This window comes from Aplidium turbinatum, chromosome 10 (assembly GCF_918807975.1).
Source record: "Aplidium turbinatum chromosome 10, kaAplTurb1.1, whole genome shotgun sequence".
Classification (NCBI taxonomy): domain Eukaryota; kingdom Metazoa; phylum Chordata; class Ascidiacea; order Aplousobranchia; family Polyclinidae; genus Aplidium; species Aplidium turbinatum.
The window spans coordinates 12,264,269-12,273,933 of NC_137481.1; positions in this window are offsets into that span (position 1 = coordinate 12,264,269).

Below are 9,665 nucleotides of genomic sequence, written 5' to 3' on the forward strand. Positions count from 1 at the left end.
CAGCGGCAGAGATGTCTTGTACATCAGCTTCGTTGATCAGAAGTTGAACGGCTGACAAGAATGGGTGTCTTGATTTCAGTCGACGGGGGTGCTCGTTTGGGAGATCAGAGATCTTGTGGTGGAGAAGGTGGTTAGGCTCTAGTGCCAGTCGACCGAGGGACAGAGTGGCTTCTTCGCGACGAAGCTCAGCGGGTTGGATGCCAGCGAGAATTGGGAGATTGTCCAATGATGTGGGACGCAGGCATCCGGTCACTGTGCGCAGGGCGCTGTTTATGGCAGTTCAGTTCAGTTTATTTTTTGTTTTGTTGGCAAAAAAGAAAGAAAAAAAAGAAAAAATATACAAAAACACAATAAACAAAAATAATTCGCACTAGTGTCGATGTTATGACAGCGATGAGCACTGCGGCACCAAACAGGTGCACAGTAGGGGATAGTGGGGAGGTTTGAGCCACTGGGAGGTTTGAACCATGGCTGTTATTGCGGATACCATAAAAGTAGAAATGACGTAACTATGTCTGTAGACAGAGGAAGTAAAGTGATTCCAAAGCATGTCTACGTTAGAGCGATAGCAGCAGCGATTTTAGCGCAAGCAGGTTAGAACTTGTTTTCCTTGCAAAAAGTAAATTTTAGGAATTTCAGTTTGTAGCTGCATGCCATCTTCGCTGTTTTACTTAGGCAATAGTTAATACTACCATGAGTAGTCCTATCTAAAAGGTGTTTAATGATGCTGGCAAATGCTCTGTAAGTGAAAGATTTAATAGCTGATTAGACAAGTTTCTTAAAATGGTGGCAACAGGGAGGTTTGAACCAGTTGATTCGGGAGGTTTGAACCGGTGGCTCAAACCTCCCAGAAGAAAATAAGTTTTAGTAGCTTCTTCTGAAATAGTTTGCGGTCTGTAGTAGTCAATGTATTGTAAGTCTAGTGCTTTAGTATGCATTTGGCTACTTATAAATAGGCTATACAGTCTATGTTAACTGTAGTAATATTGCGAATTGCTTACACAGGGTATTCCTATTGGCCACAGTAAATTACAAGCATTAGTTGAATTTAAGTTTTTATTTCCATCACTATGCCTCGCAAACATGTTAGAACTACAAGCCACGCATCAGCCACTCGTGAGGAGATGTTGCTTGCTTTGGAGGAAATAAAGAATGGAATGTCGATCAGAGAAGTTGCCAAAAGAAGACATATTAACAGGACCACTTTAGGTCGCTATTACAAAGAGTGCAATCGTCCTGGATCTGATAATGGTAGACTCTCAGAAAACATTGGCTATAATAGAACGAAGGTAAAAAGTCTGGTGTTTCCTTGGGAGTTGGAAAGTCTGCTCGCACAGCACATAAAAGACCTGGACGATAGATTTCACGGACTCACACGCACCAAATGCCGTGAGTTGGCTTTCAGTTTGGCTGACAAGAACAACATTCAGATGCCAAGTAACTGGGTGGTTTCTAAGATGGCAGGTTTGTTTTATTTTAAGCCTATGTTGTTTAAAAATTGAATGAGACTGTTCACCAGGCATTTAATTCAATAACATGATACGCTCTTCTGGTGTAAAATAAGCAAAACTATCACAAGGTGTTTTTAGTGATAATCTGCATTTATTTTCCGACGTTTCGTTAATCAGACACGATTAACTTGTTTATTAATTCTGTGTGGAAAATTGTGTACGGTAGCACATTGTAGATCACATTGGTTTGTTTTTTCGACATTACTCAACACACACCACCTCTCAATTTTTTCCCATAAACTTTTGCAGGAATTGACTGGTTTGAAGGTTTCAAGGAGAGACACCATCTGACATGTCGTAAACCAGAAGCGACGTCTTTAGGAAGAGCGACAGCTTTCAACAGAACAACTGTTGGGGAGTTTTTCGACAACCTTGGAAGAGTTATGGACAGGTCTCGTAACAATAGCCTAACATTGCTTTGTACTTAGCAATTCTTATGATCTGAAAAAGGCTTCATTGTATCGTTTTGTGTTTTAGGTACAACTTTGCTGCAAGTAGAATATACAACCTTGATGAAACAGGTGTCACAACCGTGCAAAGACCAAATCATATCGTGACAACGAAAGGAAAAAAACAAGTTGGTTCTGTGACATCTGCAGAGAGAGGAGAACTTGTAACAGTTGTATGTGCTGTCAGTGCTTCAGGTGTTGCCATTCCCCCCATGTTTATCTTTCCAAGAGTAAGATATAAGGAGGAATTTGTTAGACATGGACCAGCAGAATCCATTGGAGAAGGTACCAAATCTGGGTGGATTAACGAAGAAAAATTTTTGGTCTACTTGAAACATTTTGTGAAGCATAGTGGTTGTTCCCCCTCTCAACCTGTCCTCTTAATTCTCGACAACCATGAGTCTCACGTTTCTTGGGAGGCTGTGGAGTTTGCTGATAAAAGTGGCATTGAATTGCTGACTTTGCCTCCTCACACTTCTCACAAACTTCAACCGCTTGATAAATCAGTGTTTGGGCCATTTAAAGGCTATTACAACCAGGCTGTAGATGGATGGATGCGAACCTACAACAACAAAACTTTTCGGATTTATGACATTCCACAATGCGTTAAGGAGGCTTTTTTAAACGCTATGACGCCAAGGAATATCACTTCTGGCTTTGCCTCTACAGGAATATATCCTTTTAACAAAAGTATATTCACAGACACAGATTTTGCCCCATCACTTCTGAGTGATAGACCAAATCCCCAAACAAGTACCTCCCATCAACCTGAAGTGAATGAAGCTAATGTTATGGCCGCAGTTCCCAACACTATTGCTAACCGATCAACTGATAATGCTTATTTCTTTGAAGGTGCGACACATTTACCCGTATCTTCATTGCAAGATCTCGAGGAATATCACGCCTCAGAAAGCTTCATACCACCCAACGAAGTTATTCCATTACCATCAAGCAAAACCCCAAGAGTTCAACGCAAAAGGAAACGAGTAAAAAGTCGGGTTCTCACAGAGACTCCAGAAAAACAGGCAATAAAAATTCAGCACGAAGAAAGACGTGCAAAGCAGGAAAAATTGCTCAGAAGAAAACAAAAAATTATTAGACCAAAGCCAAAGAAACCCCCCACAAAACGTGTGCTAGCTCTTAATGAAAGCTCAAGTTCTGATGAGGATGATGCAGTTCCTTTGGACGATATGTCAGACACAGCATCAGAGAGTGGAAGTAGTGTAAATGAAGAGCAAAATCCCAAAGAACTTGCTGTAGGAGATTTTGTTGTTGTTAAATTTAATACCAAAGAGAACACACGTCATTACATTGGCAAGATAGATGACGTGGGCACAATCGACGAGGAGCCTGAAGCTCGCTTCTTGCAAAAGGTTCCATCTACAAATAAGAGTGGAAAGCCATCATTTACATTCAAAGAAAATGATGAAGGGTCTTTTCCACGAAGCGACATAGTAAAAGTTTTACTCAATCCACAAAAAGCGGGAGGAACTGCAAGAAGGGAGAGCCATTTTATATTCAATTGTTGCCTGAAAGAGTTCAATTTGGAATGATAACATATTGATGTTGACAATGCTTAATTACTCTTACGAGACAGTTGATTGACAGTTACTGGTCGTTGTTTGTGTTGCATGTTTTTTATTATTTTTGTACTTATACCGCTGTAAATGTTTGAGACATCTTTTTCATTGATTATTTGTGAAACAATGTGTATTTATCCAACTTTGAAAAGGTGGGTTAAATTACCCCAGTGTGGTTCAAATCACCCTTTTGAGTGGTTCAAATCACCCTAACCCAAGGGTGATTTGAACCACTTGAGAACTTTCTGAAAATACTTTATATTTTTCGTTGTAATAAATTTCATTTGCAAATTCACTTTGGGCTTGCTCAAGTACATCCTAGACTTGGATGTCATGCAAAAAAATTGCTGAAAAATTGAATCCTGAAGCAGACATTAGGAATATTGAGAAAAGTGGTTCAAACCACCCCACCCTCCCCTACTCTGCTGAAGAGTAGACAAGTATCAGCCCTCGCACCCCAGCTAGAGCCTGCCAGGCGCTTGAGTAGCGTAGCGCCGGATGTCAGTTTCGAGCGCAGTGACACCAAATGGTGGCGGTATGTGAGCGATCTGTCCAGTGTCACCCCAAGATACCTTGGTTCGGGGAAGAAGGACAGAGATTTTCCGGTGTTTTGGATGTGTAGCTCACGATCACCTTCCCGATTGTGGAGGTGGAAAGTTGCTGCCACAGTTTTGGTTTCGCTGAGATTCAGTCGCCAGCTCTGGAGATAAGCTGAGAGTTTTCATGTCCTGGCTCAAGGTGTCTTTTAGATTTTCCCACAACTTTGTGGAGTGGAGAATTGCCAGGTCATCCGCATAAGTGTATTTTGCGGAGACCGTAGTTGGCAAGTCGTGAGTGTAGATGCTGCAGATGGCCATAGCAGTGGCCGAGTGGTTAGCGCGTTGGGCTCGCAGTCGAGAGCCTGCGTGTTCGAATCCAGCCACCCGCACTTGCTGTTGTTTCTCTGGACAAGAAACTTTACAATAATTGCCTCTACCCAGTGATCGATTTCGAGTAATGGGTAGTACCAAATTTAAGTCATAAGTAGAGTAGACAACCGGAAACATACATTGCCGTCGGCTGCAGCGTGGGTCAGGTGTACGTCGGAAGGCGTACACCGATGCATAGCGCTCAAGACCGCTTTCCCGCAATGCAGGATAAAGATATGAAAAACAAACAAAAGAAGTAGAGCCAGGACCGATCCCTGTGTGACGCCGTTTTTCAAACGTCTCAGTCTGCTTCGCCGTGAGTTGCCGGTGGCGAGGGTGATGCTTCGATTCGATCCTGACAAGTTCCATAACCATATGTCGGTCAGGAAGCAGGCGAAGCAGCTTCCAAGTAGCCTAAGGCCTCGATGCCATACGGTGTCATATGGGCAGCTGTGAGATCTAGAAAGACAGCTCCGGCCTTCTTTTTTGCCTCAAAGCAATCCTCGATGTCTTGGGTTAAGCGTGTGACCTGATCTACGGTGGATTTTCAGCGCCGAAACCCAGCTTGCTCTTTTGGAAGGAGCGGGTCGATGATTGGGTTGACGCGGGCATAAATCAGACTTTCGAGCGCTTAAGTTCGCCAAGCGCTTAAGCAGCGCAGCGCGAGATGAGCATTTCTTGTGCAGTGACACTAAATAGTGGCAGTACGTGAGCGACCTGTCTAATATCACACCCAGGTTTTTTGGTTCGGAGCAGAAGGACATTGATTTTCTGTTGTTATGGACATTCAGCTCATGATCAGCTTACCGGTTATGTGAATGGAAAGCTGCGGCAACAGTTTTGTTTTCGCTGAGTTTCAGTCGCCAGTTCTGGAGATAAGCTGAGAGGGTTTTTATGCCCTGTCTCAGGGTGTCTTCAATGATTTCCCACGACATTATGAAGTGAAAAATTGCCAGGTCGTCAGCATATGCGTATTTTGCAGATACCGTGGTTGGCAAGTGTAGATGTTAAAAAGAAGTGGACCCAGGATAGATCAATGTGAGGCGCCATTTTTCAGGCGTTTTAGTCTGCTTCGCCGTGAGTTGCCAGTGGTGAGGGTGAAGCTTCGATTTCTGATAAGTTCCATAATCCTTTTTGTGCGAATTATTTGTGTTTATTGTGTTTTGTATATTTTTGTTTTTATGCTGACCAAACAAATAAACTGAACTGTACAGTATATGTCGGAATTTTACTAGGAAAAGTCAGACTTTAGTAAAGTAAGAATATAAGAATTTCTCAGTGAAGTCCCGGAATGCAGTATATGACCTGTTGTATATGACCTGGCTGACCAAACAAATAAACTGAACTGTACACTATATGTCGGAATTTTACTGGGAAAAGTCAGACTTTAGTAAAGTAAGAATATAAGAATTTCTCAGTGAAGTCCCGGAATGCAGTTTATGACCTGTTGTTCTTTCTGCCATATTTTCTGCAAATCTGAAAAAAATTAAATGTGACACAAAGGGCGCCAATTAGCGGCTGCAAAATGAACAACAAAAAACGGAAGACACTCCCTCGTTTCTGTCCTGGTATTCTTTGTGATGTTTGAAATTTTGTCTAATGGGTTTTGACGTTGTTTATGCTGTAGCATAGTTTTAGATTGAGATTGCGCTATAATATATACAAATAACACGTTTCGCAAGACAAATTATATAGAATACTTTGATAATTTTGTTATATCGGAGTGTCAACTTTGTTCTTGAATCTACTTTATTAACCTCCAGTAAGCCTAGTTATTGTAGTGATGGTCTTGTTTATATTAACAGTATTTGACTAACGCAGAAACAAAAGTGGTTTCACATTGCTAAGCAGGTTTAGAAACAAGTGAAAATGCTAATTTTTACTATCAACAAATACGGTACCTACCGTCAACCGGGGTGACTCTGTTTTAGCTTTGTAATCGCCAATTTGAGTAATTGGACTTCGCTCAAGTACTTCAGACCACATCCTTGGAATTTGAGCGAAGTCCAGTTACTCAAATTGGCGATTACAAAGTTAAAACAGAGTATGATCAAAGTCACCCCGGTGAACAAAGTCACCCCGGTGAACAAAGTCACCCCGGTTGACGAGCCTCCAAGTTTATTATGGTACATTGAAACATATGACAGAAAATTTCCTCAAAATATGGTTAAACGATTAATGTGTGTTTAAAAACTAAAGAATTGATAGATTAAATGAGTGGGCAGATAGATACAGGATTAAAAGCACTTGCATTGGAACTGTGTTTTCTATACGGTACCGTACCGTACATATCAGCATATTAACTCACCAGCATAGCATTCTTAAGAGATGGATGCAACCTAGTTCGTACCCTCAGTACGGACCCTGAAAAGATCGAGAGAAAAAATTAAAAAAAGCGGAAGTCGCTGATCGCAGTTTCCACAAACATTTTAAAATTTTCCCTTTGAAAAGATAATAATAATAATAATGTTAGTCTATATATAGCGCTGTATCCATCGCAGAATGCGTTGCTCCTCAGCGCTTTACAAAGCAGACAGTGTCAATGCAGCCGTATAGAGGCGCAACTGAGTACATTAGATCCAGAGAAAGATAGCGCAAAGCCGAAGTCGCTGATCGCAGTTTCCGCTAACCGTAACCCTAACGCTAACCCTCGCTCATCGCAGTTTTTGCAAACATTTTTCCACAGTTTCCGCTAACTCTAACCATAGACTAATCTATGCTCTAACCCTTGTTGATTGCAGTTTCCGCAAACATTTTTCAGCAGTTTCCGCTAACCGCAGTTTCTGCTAACTTTTACTCTAACTCTAACCATCAAGTAATCTATGCTCTTTAACCCTAACCCTCACTGATCTCAGTTTTCCCAATTATTTTTCCGTAGTTTCGCAGTTTCCGCTAATCCTAACCCTCGAGTTTGTTTGCGGAAACTCTGATAAGCGACTTCGGCTTTGTGCTATTAAACTGCGATCAGCGACTACGGATTTTTTTATTTTTTTCTCTCGATCTTTTCAGGGTACGAACTGAGGGTACGAACTAGGTTGCATCCCTAAGAGATACCGTTAGCGTATTTTCATGATGGTCCTAAAGTTATGGTAACTTGAAGTACGGTATCTCTATATTTAGCATGAATGCTTTGCTAAACCAGGAGTTTCTATGAAATAGCCAGAAATGAACAACATGTAAAAATTTGCTTCTGAGAATCTTGTAAGTTGCCCATCTTACTGATACAAGACATCAAAGTTAAAATATCAATCGAGTAAACATCTCAGTGATAAAAGCAAATTGTGAACATATGTATGTGAACTGCTAAGGTTGCAATTGTTTTCTAGCATGTTCTTTTGCATTTTGACTTTTTTTAAAGCAAATTAATTTCAAAAATTTGTTCTTTTTTAGGTGAGTGATTTTGTTAACGGATCTGGGTATGGAAAGCACTATTTGTGCTGTTTTAAAATAAATATATAAGATTTTATTTCAAGTTTAGTTTATTTGAGAACATAGTCTTCTAAATTAACTTTTAAGTAAAGATTTTGTTTACCTTGGATGTAAGAAGTCGCAAGGTATAATATAAATATCTTTTTACTTAGTTGTAATTAACTGGAGTGTTATAAACTATTTTTATTTATTTTTTAATTTATCTGGATAAACTTGGATGGTTATATTGTTATGTGATTGCATTTTGGCAGTTGATTGTAGATAGAATGTTCGGTTCAAAGTGGTAGACACTGTCTACTGCTTCATTCTATCTACTAGACAGATAGTGCTGACTACCAGTTAATTGATGTTATGGTTGACTATGACTACTAAGACTTGCATGTATTGTTATATTGTGTTTTTGATTTTTAAGACAACCAAATCTTATTATTCTGAAAATGCAAAAAAATTACCTGTATATTATTTGTACCCTCATTATTGAGCAACTTACAACTTCAATCACATTAAAATTGATTCAGTTTAAAAAATTATAGTTTCTTTGCTGAAAAGAAAGAATTTTACTATTAATATATAATGCAGAGGTTTTAATACTTTTAATTTAAAAAGCAGCACTTTGTTTTTTTATCAGCCGGATAGCAAAGCAATCAACAAAGTTTATTTATGTGCAAAATAGGATTTTCCAAGCAAATTGACAGTTTTTTTCTTATCTAAAACAGCAAGTTTCTAAGAATTGCCATTGGTGACTCCAACATTGTCAGCTGCATAGCCAAGTGGTGAAAGCCATGGAATGGCAATCGAAAGGGTGCCGGTTCGACACCGCTCAAGAGCATGCGGCTGTGTCTTTGGCAGGACACTTAAAGGCATGCCTGAAGGTGAACATGAAGATTGGCTTTCTTGCCTTCCCGTCCACTTAATCTAAATCTTCAACCACCAGGTGTAAGCCTGGATACGACAAACAAAAAAAAAAACTCCAACATTGATGTTTTTAATTTTGATCTCTCCTTGAAAGACACAAATGCAGTTTGATCGACTAGTTTAAACATGAATGACACTCCAGTAAATGTTGTATGCATGTTGAATTAAAGGCAAGGTATACCCTTATGTGCTGATCTGGTTTTTCATTTCGTATTGTTTCTTCTGTGGATCTATTATCCCTAAACAATCATGAATTGCCTCATACAGCAGTAATAAAACCACAGAAATTGATCAGTTAAGTACATTTTATAATCCAGTGCAAGAAGCGCATCAATTTTAAGTGAAATTTGATTGATTTATTTTAAAGTGCTGCCATTTGCACTATCTTTTAGCATAATTTATTAAGAATGGAGTTAGCTGTTCATATAGAATAAAATAGACTTTCATTTTAAGTGAATAGTAGGCTATTTTATCAAGTGCATGAAGGTTGCGACACCACAGTATATTGTTAAAAAACAATGAAACGATTTCATGTCACAGGTAGGTTTAATAACAATGCAACATGAAACGTTCTTGGGTTATTGCAAAAAGCTACCTAAATGTGTCAATTGCAACAAAAACTGGTAAAACTTATAATTTTATTTGAACACAAACGTGTCATTTTATCTGTTCATTGTATTATTTTAACTGGCTGTTTAAGTGTTTAAATTAAACTCAAAAGTTTTCTTATTGAACAATGACTTGAAATTTTAGGGAATTATTCGTTATTTAATACAAGCTTTCATGCAGAAAGTATTGTCTGACCTACCAAGTTGTAAAATAAAAAAGTTGTATATTATTATTATATAACAACAGTTTTGGAGGCATGTGTTG